Below are 12,020 nucleotides of genomic sequence, written 5' to 3'. Positions count from 1 at the left end.
TAATGCGTCCTGTGAGAGAGGAGGAGGTCTCTTGGAGGGTTGTCCTCTTCAGAACAGAGACTGTGCATGCTCCATGTGTATGTTAGGAGGCAAACGAGAGATTAAGTTGTAAAGTAGGGCTAAGTGGTTCAGGCATGGAAAAAAAAGACATTCGCAGACATGGAAATGGGAGCACTAGCATCACTTGACAATGAGCCTTATTTGGAGTCAGATATGGAGATTTCAACATCCCCATATAGGCAATCTCTATAGTCTTCTGCTAAGGCAAGGATAATTTCCTCATAAGGCACATTACCACCTTTCTTGGGTTTTCTCTGTCCTCATTCCTCAGGACCATGACTTCCAACCCTACAGACCAGCTTCTTCCTGGGGCTATCATACAGGCTAATGCCATTTCCAAAGTCCAGAAAAACACACAGCAATACCTCAGAAAGTTTGTGAGGGTAAGTGCTACTATTTTCTATCTGTTACCTCACACTGACTCTCACACTAACTCCACTACTGCACCCATTCCCCCATGGGGGCTCATGGTTTACCACTCCTACTATTGTCTTCATCATTTTGCCTCACTCACTCCTACTTCCTCAATCCCCACAACATTAACTCTGCATGGGTTCTGCACTACCTACTTATTCACTGAGAATGCGGTCACTAGAAATCCTGGAGGTTCCTGCAATAGTGAATACTGCGGTTCCTAATAAGCAAAGGGCAGGCGGGGACAGCTGAGGGGTGGCCCACAGTTAATAAGGTGAGCAGCGCAGATTAGCATGAGAAAATTAGTGAGCTCTCCAGGAGAGAAACCATCCATGAAGCTGCATGAAATCAACACTGGACAATTCCTGGTAAAATTCAGCCCATGATTTAGTTGGCTTCTTACAGACACTAGTCTTGAACATGTATGTGTAGCTTAATAAGCTTTTAAATGTTGTTACATGAACTTTATCCATGACTACTAAATGTGATATGTAAAATGACAGAATGTAGAATAGATTCACAATTACATGAAAAATAATCTAAAGAGAGACAATTTGAACATGTACAACAGACTGAATATTTTTCTGTTTTGTAGCCATTCTATGCTGCTATGGTTCAATGATAAAATAACACAATTAATTCATAGATCACAAAAAATATTACTTACAAAAGTTTTATCAATAATTTAGAGTTTTTTGACCAATGAGCTAACCTGTTTGAATTTGTCAGCCTACAGATCAATCGCAGTGACTAACAATTTTGTTGTTAACAGTCAAACTATTAATTACTGAATAAAAGCTGAAAGAACTGCAGATGCAGTAAATCAGGAACACAAAGAGAAGTTGCTGGAAAAGCTCAGCAGGTCAGGTAGCATCTGTGAATAAAAGCCTGAGTTAACGTTTTGGCTCCAATTCTGAGGAAGCATCTCCAGACCTGAAATGTTAACTCTGATTTTTCTTTACACAGGATGCTAGACTTGCTGAGCTTTTCCAGCAATTTCTGTTTTTGTCATTAATTACTAAACATTGTACAATGGAAAAAATGATATCAAAACAATTGTTAAATGTTCTAAAATAAGTATAAAACCCATGTCATAAATGTGCTCTGATAGTTCAGGAAATTGACTGGGAAATCTTCACTGACACACAGAAGAAAGAAAGGTATGTGAATTGTATCAGTGATAATGGGAACTGCAGATGCTGTAGAATCCAAGATAACAAAGTGTAGAGCTGGATGAACACAGCAGGCCAAGCAGCACCTCAGGAGCACAAAAGCTGACGTTTCGGGCCTAGACCCTTCATCAAAGAGGGGGATGGGGAGAGGGAACTGGAATAAATAGGGAGAGAGGGTGAGGCGGACCGAAGATGGAAAGAAAACAAGATAGGTAGAGAGGAGAGTATAGGTGAGGAGGTAGGGAGGGGATAGGTCAGTCCAGGGAAGATGGACAGGTCTAGGAGGCGGGATGAGGTGGTAGGTAGGAAATGGAGGTACGGCTTGAGGTGGGAGGAAGGGATGGATGAGAGGAAGAACAGGTTAGGGAAGCAGAGACAGGCTGGGCTCCCTACCTCCTCACCTATACTCTCCTCTCTACCTATCTTGTTTTCTCTCCATCTTCGGTCAGCCTCCCCCTTTCTCCCTCTCCCCATCCCCCTCTTTGATGAAGGGTCTAGCCACCGAAACGTCAGCTTTTGTGCTCCTGAGATGCTGCTTGGCCTGCTGTGTTCATCCAGCTCCACACTTTGTTATTATGTAAATTGTGCCTTCCATGACTTCAAAAAGCTTCACAGTTAATAAAGTAAGGGTGAAGTCACCAGACTATGGAGCCGCTGTCTCACTAGAGAGAGCTGACTGGTAGAGAGTTTAACCTGGGTGACACTACACCTCAAATGAGGAGTGAGCCTGAGAAGGTGGGGCATTCATAGTAACTCATAGCCAGTGAGGGAATTGAGTACTTTTAAAATTTAAATCTTCAATGTTGAATAAGCAATCTGCACACAGCATTGACCCACAAATAGTACTGTGATCCTCACCAGGTAATCTATTTTAAAAATTGTTAGGGATAAATACTGACAAACCTTGCTCCGTAACAAAAACATCCATTTTAAATATTATGAATATGTCACTAACATATAGATTGTTTAGGAGAATAATTAACAGATCATGAGATTAACATTAATTGCTAAATACTATACTAAGGAGAAAATGATATACAAACCATTGCTAAAACATCACATTATCAGCCACAAAGTAGAAATGTTCTTGATGTCTAGCACCATATTTGGAGACTAAAACTGCTGTTTTGTTACATGCAAATCTCTGCGTCAGTCCTGTAACATAGTCAAACAGTCACAATATACAGTACATTAAAAACATTTATAGTCAGCGTAGAATAGAATATTTTTCTCATGTTTTGCTGAGTTTTTATAAGTTATACATCCCTAATCACTGACAAATTTGGAAGTTTAGGGTCAATTTTATATGAAAAATTGTTAATCCTCAATTTCTTCAGTTCTTCTTTCAATTAATTAAAAGTTGCATTTTTGAAAAAATATTTTGAATGACTTCATTGCTGCAATTGTCTAACTATATCAGTGGAGAATTATATAAAATGTAGTTTCACAAAATATCATTTATAATTTAGCTTTCCAAAAATAGTTCCTGGTACCAGTTATTGTCAGAAACTATTGCAAGAAAATCTAATATCTGAGTCACATAGAATAAGAACATTAAGTTGTTATGGATGTTGACTTTAGATTCATGTTTTGGAGCAAAAATATCTAAACTTCTCATTGGACCCAACTGAAAGAAATGTAACTTACAAGTGTCAAGCATCATTTGCCACAACCCTCTCTTCCCCCAAGAATCAAATTTATATCTTTAAAATTTTATTCTTACAGTAGACTTGAAATCAGTCTTTCCCAAGTTCTGATCATGTTCTGAGATTGGTCTGTTCCATGATTGAATTATATTGCTAACATTCAACTGAATATTTATTACTTTGAAATGTCCTTGCAATTCTACCCACTTCGCATTCGAGGTGAAAACTTGTTAGACAGTTGTATAGAATACCACCTCTTTGATCAATCATTTCCTTATTCCCTAAGCAGAAAGTGATTTTAATAAAATTGATCTGGCAAAATCCATTCCAGATTCTGACTTAGCTCGACACTTCACTGGTGCTTTTTCACCTTGAAGATAATTCTGGATGATGTGGTCTCCAATTGAAAAACCTTTTAATACTGTGATAGCATTATCGAATAATAGTATTTTAGGAAACTTTCTACATCCCACATGACCTTTATGTGTGATTCTCAATATTTTTTATGTCACTGATTTATAATTTTATTTTCCAGTTTGGATGAGATGCTGAAAGGAAGTATTTGAATCATTTTGCTATTATCAGTAAGATGCAACAAGGCAATTTTTTTAGTACATACTGATGATGGGGAACTTTACTCTGCAATAATGCGATATTTAAATTCTGGGTGCTCTATACACGGTTTCCAGTTGGATACCGGCAGGGCTAAGATCCCTCAGTGTCTGTGTCCAGTAGAGAATTTTGCATTATGAAGTGTAGAAAAAAAGCATTTATTTATTAAGTCTTTATAATTAGAACACAAATAAATAAAGAAAGAATTGCTTGGTAGTCCGAATACAACCTCAGAAATGGAACATTGTTTGATTTAGTGTCTAAATTAGTTTTCTCATTTTGTGTAGAGTCTGCAATCAAATCTGTGGCTCAGAAATTCCACAGGTCATGATCCTGGCAATCATGCTGGTTCATTCATGTCGCTGCCCTCCAGTGCAGTGGGGTCAGTGAAAGTCATTTCATTTACATAGGATAAGCAAGCATGAGTGTAGCATGAAAAATTGATGCGAAGGTAAAATTTAATCCTGGCCAAAGCAATAGTCAGTAGGTAAAATTGGCTTCACAAGAGGCAGATGGAGGTTCTACCATTTGTAAGGCAACAAAGGAAATGACCAGAGATAATAAAAACCAAGTGCATTTGACTTGCCACACGCATAAGGAATTTTACCGCTACATGTAATCATTAGTTAATAGTGAAACACTGAGATATTTGGATAGCACGAAATATGAGGAATTTAATCAATTGATGTGCGAATTGGATTCAACTATTTAAAAGTTGCAGCTGACTTTGCAGAACCATAGTAATTAGGACAACTTGTTGAAAATATCGTAATTAAAAAAAACTTTTCTTTATGTATTTGCCACCAGTTGATGTCAAATATTGTCTCTTAAAGCCTTTTTCAAATTAGATCAAATTAGATTTCAAATGGCCAATTAATGTCCCAGTAATGTTTAATATTTTGTGCCTTAGATGTATGCATATGCGTATACTAATGCTGCTTGCAATTTCTTCTTTTCTAACTGGAACAAGCAATGTTCTAAACTGAGGGACTATTAGAATCTTTCCAAGTGCCACATCAAGTCTACATACAATAGTTGTTTTCCCTCAGTGCTCCAAATGTACACTAAAAACACATTCTTGTTTTATTTATATTGCTATACAATTTCCTCAAGCCACTGTGACAATACCAGTATTATACATGCTCATTTTTCTACATTCCCGTATTTATTTCAAAAGGAAATCAGAATATGTAGCCAACTGCAAATTTCTATTTGTTTTCCTCTGTGGTAATAATTTCATTCACTGAGCTTTAAAGGTACCAAGATAGTAGGAACCGCCGATGCTGGAGAATCTGAGATAACACGGTGTGAAGCTGGATGAACACAGCAGGCCAAGCAGCATCAGAGGAGCAGGAAAGTTTGACATTTTGGTTCAAGACATCTCTTTAAAGATACCAGTTGTTTTTATTCATTCACATGATGTGGGTGTTACTGATTATTCCTAATTGCCTTTGAGAAGATTCTGGTGAGCACCCACATGAGTTACAGCAATCTCTGTATTCAATGCACTTGTGCAATGCAGTTAAGTGTGGAGTCCCAGGATTGTCATCTGTGGGCAATGTAGGAACTGCCACATGTTTCCCACTCAGAATGGCTGTCGGTTGGAGGGGAACTTGCAGGTAATAACTGCCTTTGTCTTTTTAGGCTGTAAAAATCATGGGTTTGGCCCAAGACTTGTAAAATTACCATAATGCATCTAGTTGGTAGTCCATAGTCACCACGGTGCACCAATAATGGGAAGTATTAATGCTTAAGATAGTGAATAGAGTGTCAATCAAGTATGTTGCCTTGTCATAGATGGTTTAAATCTTCTTGAGTTTTGTTAAGTTGCATGCACCTAGGATGTGACACTTATTCTGCCATAGTCTTAACTTGTGCTTTTTGGAAAAAGGAAAGCTTTGGGTAATGAGAAGGTGAGCTACTTTCTGCAGAATTGCTAGCCTCTGATCTGCTGTTGTCATCGTAGAATTTATATTGCTGGTTTAATTCAGTTTCTAGTAAAAGATGTTGACAGGGAGACATGCAGCAATAGTAATCCCATTGAATATCAAGATGTGGTGGCCAGATACTCTCTTGGTGGGGCAGCCCATTGTCTGGCAAATCTGTAGCATATATGTTACATGTCACTGGATGTGAGTTTGCTCACTGAGATGGAAGGTTAGTTTTCAGATGTTTCATCACCATTCTAGGTAACATCATCAGTGAGCCTCCAATGAAGCGCTGGTGTTATGTCTCGCTTTCTATTTATCTGTTCAGGTTTACTTGGGTTCATGATGTCATTTCCTGTTCTTTTTCTCAGGGGATGGTAGATTGGCTCCAAATCAATGTGTTTGTTGATGGAGTTCCAGTTGGAATGCCATGCTTCTAGGAATTCTCGTGCATGTCTCTGTTTGGCTTGTCCTAGGATGGATGTATTGTCCCAATCAAAGTGGTGTCCTTCCTCATCTGTATGTAAGGATACGAGTGATAGTGGGTCATGTTGTTTTGTGGCTAGTTGATGTTCATGTATCCTGGTGGCTAGCTTTCTGCCAGTTTGTCCAATGTAGTGTTTGTCACAGTTCTTGCAAGGCATTTTGTAGATGACGTTCGTTTTGCTTGTTGTCTGTATACGGTTACCTGTCGGCTACCCTGATGCCATATTCAGTTAACTGTAGCATGAACATCAAGGACAATCAATCTCACCTCTGGAATTGAGATCTTTTCTCCATGTTGTAATGAGATCAAGAGCTAATTGGCCCTGGCACCACTAAACTGAGTGCCAATCAGGTTGTTGTTGAGTCAGTGCGACTTCATATAACCATCAACAAACTCTTCAAACATGTTTCTTGTACAGCAAACCTTGTATTGACCAGTATCTTTGGGGGCAGGAGAGTACCAGTTGATCAAATAATCTGATTGATCAAACGGTTCACATAATCAATGTAAAAGCACACACTAACAAATAGAAACATAATGCAAGGGGATACACATCACTGGTACATGTTAGTTACAGCATAAATCATGTCAGTAAAAATGCAACTTTCCCTCTAATATAACTTAACAGCAGACAGTCTTCTCACTTGCTTTCTTACCTGACAACCCAGGCATCCTGGAGATTGCGATTGTACAGTAAACCTCCAGTATTACAGGTATATAATTTTTGCTGGTTTATTGAGATTGCTGGTTCATAAGGTGCCAGCAAAAACAATGTTTGCTGTAATTGAAAGTAGAGTGATAGGGTTATAATTGGCCAGGTTGGATTTGTTCTGCATTTTGTAGATATGACATACCCAGGAAATATTACATATTGTTGAGTAGATGCCAGTGTTCTACCTATACTAAAACAATTGGAGCATAAGTCTTCAGTACCATTACTGGAATGCTGTCAGAGTCCATAGCTTTTGCTATATCTGGTGCCTTCAGCTGTTTCTTGATATCATGTGCTGTAAATCAAGTTGGTTGAAGACTGGTCTGTTGAGACTCAGCTTAGGACCTGGAAAGAATGTGAGCTAATATTTGATCCTCCTCAAATTCTCTGTAACAATGGCTTTTTTACTGACTTAACCTGTAGCTATCTGCCAGCATGCAATAAACTATATTTTGTCCACCAGTAGAGAGTCTTCTCACTGGATCAGGAAGTGGTTTTCCTCTACTATAAGAGTCCAAGCTGGTCCTGAAGTTTCCTACACTGAAAGAAAATATGACAGCATTTTCCATACTGATCAGCAGTTCATTCAATATAGTGAGTTGGTATCCCCAAGCAACATCTCTCACTTCCACTCTCAAGTCTTCATCTTTACCAGTGTAAAATATAAGCATCCATCTGCAGAACTGCCATCTAGATTCTTGTCTACATATCCAACACCTTTTTCTGATGAAGGGTCTAGGCCCGAAATGTCAGCTTTTGTGCTTCTGAGATGCTGCTTGGCCTGCAGTGTTCATCCAGCTCCACACTTTGTTATCTCGGATTCTCCAGCATCTGCAGTTCCCATTATCTCTAGTGTAGGTATTGGTGTATTTTTGGAAGTCAGACTCAATGGCCTGAAGAGTCTTTTCTGTACTGTATGACACCATATTGCTAAACATAGGCTTGAAACATCAACAACCATTGGTCAGCAATCATCAGAAATACTGGCTGACCATGCATCTTAGTCTCCTCCTCGTATTTTCCTGGCCTCTTAACTGACCTCCCACTTCCAAACCTGCTTTGAAGAAAGGCATTGACTTTCCACCCTGAATTTTTTTACATTTGCACAGTCTAATTGTTTAAACAGGTACATGTTATCAACTCCCATTCTCAGCCACTTGTCATCTAAATATTTTTAAATCTTATGTGGTCGGTTGGTCCTACATCAAATTTGGGACCAGATGCTGTCCATTGACCTCAAGCAGATACATACTTTTTGAAGCTACTTTTCGGCAAGTTGTAACTTTAAGCCCATTATAAGAAACGACACCGTAATTTCAGCATATCCTTTCAAGTAAAGAAAGTTTAAAAGGAGAAAATTTTGAGACTAATGATTGTAACTGAAGAAATCATTTAGCACATCTGAGATGATATAGAGCTCAAAGATATTTGAATGATAGCTCTTCAGTTCCCTTCCTTGGCTCTGTTCCACTTAATTCTGCAGTGACCTTTCTCAATGGAGGAAGAGCATCTCCTGTAATGATTTCTTTCATGACACATTATTATATGTGGCGTCATCAGTACTGCCAATGTGGTGTCTATACTATTCAACAAGATTCATTTTTGTGTGAATGACAACAGCATCACCGATGTGCAATTATGCCATTACATATTTTGTAGTAAAAAAATTAATGTCTTTAAAATGGATACAACGTGTTTTACAAAATGTCTTCCCAAAAGCCATATGGCTTCTCTAATGATTTAACAGAAGCCAAAAACAGACAATTAGACTGTTCTCTTAGGAGTCAATCATGACATGCCATGAAATCATTCAAGATTTCCAAGACTGTCAATTGAACTATCAATAGGTTACTGTGAAGATTCAAAAACTTCAGCCGTGTTAAACAGGAATGACAGTGACTTCACAAGAAATCCCAGCATAATTGACTTTGTTCTATGGAGCAGTAAATCATCAAAATTAATATTTTCAGTCATTTTGTTTGATTGTGCTAACTCTGGCTACAAACAGCTGTTTTGAGGAGAATCATCTGAACGTCATTCAAATGATACCTTGAAATGACAACCATTTCTCTGGACTCCATTTTCTCCCCTTTGGTCTAGGAAGTCCTTACTTACGTCCGGGACACCACCCACACCCTCCACCTCCTCCAGAACTTCCAATTCCCCGGTCCACAACACCTCATTTTAATCACTGACGTCCAGTCCCTATACACATGCATTCCCCATGCAGATGGCCTAAAGGCCCTCCGCCTCTTCCTGTCCTACAGGCCCGACTAGTCCCCTCCACTAACACCCTCATCTGCGTAGTCAAATTTGTCCTCACCCTCAACAACTTCTCTTTCGATTCTTCCCACTTCCTACAGACAAAGGGGGTGGCCACGGGTACCCGCATGGGCCCCAGCTATGCCTGCCTCTTTGTAGGTTACGTGGAACAGTCCCTCTTCCGTACCTACACTGGCCCTAAACCCCACCTCTTCCTCCATTGCATTGATGACTGTATCGGCGCCGCCTCTTGCTCCCAAGAGGAGCTCGAACAGTTCATCCACTTCACCAACACCTTCCACTCCAACCTCAAGTTCACCTGGACCATCTCCAACACATCCCTCACCTTCCTGGACCTCTCTGACGCCATCTCAGGCAACCAGCTAGAAGCCGATATCCATTTCCAGCCTACCAACTCCACAATTACCTAGAATACACCTCCTCCCACCCACCTACCTGCAAAAATGCCATTCCCTATTCCCAATTCCTTTATCTCCACTGCATCTGCTCCCAGGATGAGGCATTCTACTCCCATCTGAGATGTCCTTGTTGTTTAAAGACTGCAACTCCCCCCCCCCCCACCCCCGCAGTGGTCGAGAACGCCCTCGACCGTGTCTCCTGCATTTCCCGCAACTCCTCCCTCACACCCATCCCCACAATAACCGCCAAAAGAGATTCCCCCTCGTCCTCACATACCACGCCACCAACCTCCAGATACAAAGCATCATCATCCGACACTTCCGCCATCTGCAATCTGACCCCACCACCAAAGGCATTTTTCCATCCCCACCCTTGTCTACTTTCAGGTGGGACCGCTCTCTCCGTGACTCCCTTGTCCGCTCCACACACCCCTCCAACCCCACCACACCCGGCACCTTCCCCTGCAACTGCAGGAAGTGCTACACTTTCCCCCACACCACCTCCCTCACCCCCATCCCAGGCACCAAGAAGACTTTCCACATTAAGCAGATGTTTACCTGCACATCTGCCAATGTGGTATACTGCATCCGCTGTTCCCATTGTGGCCTCCTCTACATTGGGGAAACCAAGCGGAGGCTTGGGGACCGCTTTGCAGAACACCTACGCTCGGTTCGCGATAAACAACTGCACCTCCCAGTCGTGAGCCATTTCAACTCCCCCTCCCATTCCTTGGGTGACATGTCCATCCTGGGCCTCCTGCAGTGCCACAAGGATGCCACCCGAAGGTTGCAGGAACAGCAACTCATATTCCGCTTGGGAACCCTGCAGCCCCATGGTATCAACGTGGACTTCACAAGCTTCAAAATCTCCCCTCCTCCCACTGCATCCCAAAACCATTCCAGCTCGTCCCTGCCTCCCTAACATGATCTTCCTCTCACCTATCCCCTCCTCTTACCGCAAGCCGCACCTCCACTTACTACCCACTAACCTCATCCCGCCCCTTTGACCTGTCCGTCCTCCCCAGAATGACCTATCCCCTCCCTACCTCACCACCTACACTCACCTTCACTGGCTCCATCCCCGCCTCTTTGAACGGTCTGTCTCCTCTCCACCTATCTTCTCTTTCCATCTTCTATCCGCACCCCCCCACGTTTATTTCAGGACCGCCTCCCCCTCCCCCTTTTCTGATGAAAGGTATAGGCCCGAAACGTCAGCTTTTGTGCTCCTTAGATGCTGCTTGGCCTGTTGTGTTCATCCAGCTCCACACCTTGTTATCTAAGAAAAAGGGAGCATTCAGTGTTGTTAGACTAAAACAAAAGGAACAACAAAAGTGAAACAAAGAAGCCTCCACTCACTTCCAGGACCTGTTCAGCTCAGTCTACCTGTGAGAGTAGCCTCCAAGTATTCGACTACAGAAGACATCGTGGCTGCTGAATCTGACCGGATCATAGAATCTCAAAATTGTTATTGCACATAGGGAGGACATTTAGCCCATTGTTACTGCATCAGCTCTCTGAATGAGCATTGTTTCAAATTTTTACCTCTTTTACTTCAGAAAGATAATCTTCAAGTAATCTAGGGTTACAACAATAGTAGAGATTGACCTTATTTTATCTTCATGCAGACGTTTAGTTTAAACCTTTGTATCTTATCTTAACAAAAGCTTTAAACCTGTCTACTTGTGACTTTCAGCAACAGTTGCACAATGAACTAACCTATTATCTTGCTTAAAGCATAAAGCAATTTTGTTGGTTATTTTTAAATGGAAATACTCAATAATTAAAGGGGGCTACATACAAGCTATGCAAGCATGCTCTGCGGTTGTGACTAGAACATCCGCCCCTATTCTACCACTGCTTCCCTTGAATGCCCACTTAGCAGTAAGGCGTCAGTTTGCTTGTTTGTCATCAACTAGTGAATGAACCAGAACTGTGACCAACTAAATATCAGGAGGATCTGAGCCCAGATACTCAAATCCTGTAAAAAAAACCTTGTCCTGGTATTATTAGCATCCATTCTCACCTTTGTGAAGGGTCATTCGAACATTTTACAATGTAAATTTCTTCAAAAACTCGCATTCCTGCAATATTTTACAATCCCTTTTCACTTTGACTCTGCAAACATTTTGTCCTTATTATCACAACAAATCATGGAATTAACATTCAGACAACCTAAAAATTGGAATAACTGTAATAATCAATTTGCTGTATTCAAAGAAGATGCATAATCAGTAATAATGTTAAACCATTTGAAAAATACTGAAGACTATCTGTACATTTGCCATATATACTGTTCTTCTAATTATGT

This window comes from Stegostoma tigrinum, chromosome 5, assembly GCF_030684315.1.
Source record: "Stegostoma tigrinum isolate sSteTig4 chromosome 5, sSteTig4.hap1, whole genome shotgun sequence".
Taxonomy (NCBI): Eukaryota; Metazoa; Chordata; class Chondrichthyes; order Orectolobiformes; family Stegostomatidae; genus Stegostoma; species Stegostoma tigrinum.
This window is presented reverse-complemented; position numbering follows the sequence as displayed.